This window comes from Pyxicephalus adspersus, chromosome 12, assembly GCF_032062135.1.
Source record: "Pyxicephalus adspersus chromosome 12, UCB_Pads_2.0, whole genome shotgun sequence".
Taxonomy (NCBI): domain Eukaryota; kingdom Metazoa; phylum Chordata; class Amphibia; order Anura; family Pyxicephalidae; genus Pyxicephalus; species Pyxicephalus adspersus.
In genome coordinates, this window is record NC_092869.1 from 13958882 (window position 1) to 13962989 (window position 4108).

Consider the following 4108-nt stretch of genomic DNA (forward strand, 5'->3'; position numbering starts at 1 on the left):
CGAGTCAGCTTCTGTTTTGCAAACTTGGAATACCTTAAGAATGTAAACCTTAAATGCCTATTTAAGTGTACTTGAATACTCTTTCATATTCATGGACTTAAAGAAAAGGGTGATTTATTACTTATTACCACAAAACATAGTTCAAACAATAAGCAATTAGATCTTCAGTTTCACCTAATGTAAACTCTAAACCAGACTTTTTACCATTTGAAATCCCTGGTCTCAAGGTAACCCAAACTATTTTTTTTTTAATAATAGCATTGTTTTTATTGGCAGGTATGTTGACATAAAGACTAGTAAGTTTTATTTACATTCTGCCTATACAAATACATTTGTTTTCAGTAATAATCATGAAACAAAAAAAATGACAAAACTGTTGTCACATGTCATTTGTCATTGGGGAAATGCCCCTTTACATTGGTAGTCAATAAGTGATGTGCTATCCTACATTGCTGGCCAATAGAGAAAAACCCTTTACAATAGTGTTCAGTGGGAGAGGTGCCCCATTGGATTGGGAGTCAATGGGACAGGTGCTTAATTTTAGACCGGTGGTCAATAGGACAGGTACCCACCTTTAGATTGGTGGTCAGTGGGGCAAATGCGCCTCTTAGGTGCTTGGCGAGAAAAAGACCCCTTTACACTTGTGTTCAATTAAGTGCAACCTTAAAAAGCCTTACAGGATTTTATTGGGAAAAATGCCCTCCTTGCAGACAGAAGAAAAAAAAATGCATTAGTCCAAAAGATGAGGGTTTCCACGACTTCCACACAGCTAATGCTGTTCCCAGAACTTTGTCATGGCTTAAGGTACTGCCATCAACTGTTGGATAAACCTAAAAAAAAACATGGTAAAATGCTTTCATTGAATGTTTGATTCATTAGTGCCCGTATTACATTTGTCTTTTAAGTGTGCTATATTGTGCAAGCATGCTAAGCATTTAAAGCAGAAGAGCATTGGAGGATGGGGGTCTTTAAATGTTGACTGTGCTATATATGAAAAAATGCTGAGCATTTAAAGCTGAACTGTAGTTAAATTTCTAATCTGCTCCTATGGGTTTGCTACACCATTTTTGGAACATCATACTTTTTAAAAATAGATGCCATGTATACCTGACATATTATATTTTAGTTAAATATCTCATGGAGGCAAAGTTTACCAGAAGTGTGAGGAAGACATTTCTTAGAAACTTATATTTTTCACTCAAAAAGTGAATAGGAGTACAAACAAGCCTTGAAGTTCAGGCAGCCAGTAACAAGTGAAGTAAATAAGTTTTTAATTAAAAAATACACTTTCTTTGTTTGCTGATGACACTAAACTAAAGTCCTTGCAAGATTTCTATAACCAACAAACACATTTGGATGCACTGTTTGATAGTGTAACCAAGCGGCAAATTACATTTAATATCGATACATGTACTTGGGGGCTAACAACAAGCATGGTTCCTACAGTCTGGAGAAGGATATGGGTGCTTTGGTAGACCTAATAACTACTCCGACCTTATCTGGAAAATGCAGTCCAGTTTTGGGCACTAGTTCACAAAAATGTGTTATGGAACTGGAGAGAGTGCAGAGAAGGGCAACTAAAACTAATAAAAAGGAATGGAGGAGCTATGAGGAGAGATTAACTGATTTTAATCTATTCTCCCTTGAGAAGAGACTTTAAGGACTTTAAGAGGGCATATGGTCACCCTAGATAAATTTATAAAAAGTCCAAATAGAGAATCTACTTCACAATCATTCACTTTAAGGTTATTGTAAAAGGCAATAAGTATTTGCCACAAGATTCTTCAGAGTAAAGCTGCGTACACACTTCCAATTTTTGTCGTTGGAAAGGATCTTTCACGATCCTTTCCAACGACAAGGGAGTGCACGATGCATGAACAGTGCTGTACATACAGCACCGTTCATGCTCTATGGAGAGGGGAGGGGGAGAGCGACGGAGCGGCACCCTGCTGCGCGCTCTCCCCTTCCCTTTCATTAGGATCGGCTGTCGTCCATCGTCCGTGGATCCGGCAGGTCGGTCGTCCGGACGATGGACGACACCGACTGTACACACGGCAGATTTTCGCCCGATAATTGGCCGATAAAAATCTGACGTGTGTACGTAGCTTTAGGGGACATTCATTAGGATTGTTTTAAAGGAAATCTGGATGCATTTCTAGATATGATAAAACAAAAGGATTTTGTGGTGGTTCACTTTTAGTGAAATATTTTACAAATGAGTTGCCAACCCCTAAAACGGTACTGAAGACAAAGAAAGAGGAATAACAGTAGGTTTTTTTTGTTGGCAAATTTATACTATGCAGAGATCAATACTTCCATTAATGTACATTTATCATGTAGATAACATTGAAGGTTCAAATGACCATGAACCCCCAGCTGGAGGTAGTGTTCTTTTGGACAGTAAATTCCTAGATCATATACTAAGCGAAAACATTTCTTGATGCATATGTGATAAATAAAATGTTTGAACACTTCAGTGGACTCAAGTATCCCAACATGTGATGTGATGTGCCTAAAAGGCAAAATTATAATAATTTGAGTAATTTGAGGTACTTGGCTATTTGCCTTTGATAAAGAGGTGAACATTTATAATATATAAATAAATGCCAGAGGAAAGGGATAAATAGAAATAAAATAAAAGTAGGTATAAATATAATAGCATATGAGTATAATTTCTGTATAAGACTATAAATTTCAGATAACATAATGAGCATTTTGGCTGAGTATTTTGCTCAGTGATTGCATAATAGAGTGGGTGATTGCTCTGCGCATCCTTGCAGTGAAAATTAGTTCAGTCAGAGGGATAAATAAAAGTGTTGGAAAAACTAAATAATAATATTACCTGCAAAATGGAGAGACATTATTGAAACAGTAAGGCTATACTATTGTATAAGTTGCATTTCTAGATGCATAGAATATACTGTAAATTCATGTTTTTAAGGAATTACAGCAGGAAACCGTTGTTCCAGGGAATATCCAATTCCCATAGGTACTTGGATAGGGATATTCTTACCTGTTAAATTAAACAATGCCAAATTGTTTGCCTTCTTTAATGGTGCTTTTGGATTTCTGTGTAGAGTTTTCAGGTTTTTATTAAAAAGTTAATTTTCCTTGAGTGTTTTCCTATGTAAAAAAAAATAGAAAACTAGAAAGACAATGTGGTAATCAGTGTGTCAGCGCGCACAGTTTTTCTGTCAAAAACCACAGGGGAAAACACTTAACAGAAACACTCTGCTTGTGCAAGTGGCGTGTTCCCTCCTTATTTACCTGCTGAAGTCTAGGTCAGACAGCCTGATGGGTATTGGTTCAAAAGTAGGGTCATCTTTCGAGTGTCAAAGGTTAAAACTTTTGTCCTCTATTGTGAGTTTGATTTCCAACATGACATTGGCTCTGTGCACCTTCTATGAACACAAAGAATGATTTTACTCTCTCTTCTTTGTGCCTTCATCCTTGCTGAATGAAGGATGCCAGAAAGGAACACTTCCCTAATGCTCAAACAACAATCCTTTGTGTGTATATAATCAAGAATAAACACACCACAGGAAATACTGATGCAAAAAGGGTTCTTCATGTATAAAGTTGTATCCAAAGGTAGAAAAGGTAGCCATAGCACCTAAATACAGTCATGGTGTGTAGAACAAAACCACATATATTTAATGGAAAAACTTTACTGGACTTTTCAGGCACCACCTAATCAATTTCCTTAAACCTGATATCACTGTTAAACCATAATTTATTGACATTAAAATACATGAAATGTATTTTGTGATACAATTGGATGAGTACATGAAACTGTCAAAAAAGTACATGAAACTGTGTGGATGTTCTAGAGTTAGAGAGTGTATGGTTTCTGTTTTTACATCTTGTTGCTACCATAACTTATCTTTGGCAGTTTAGCTGCTAGCAGGGTTTGTCCTTAGGCTTTCTGCTTTTTTGTTTGTATTAGCATCCTATGCTTGCAAGTGGCACATAGTCCAATAGTCAAGATCAGAGAAAAGGTTTTCACTGTAAATACAAAAAATGCTATTTTCTCTGGATACATATTTTGCAACTTGGCACCAAGTTTACTATATGGACCATTTATGTATTTAAACAAGGTGGTCATTTT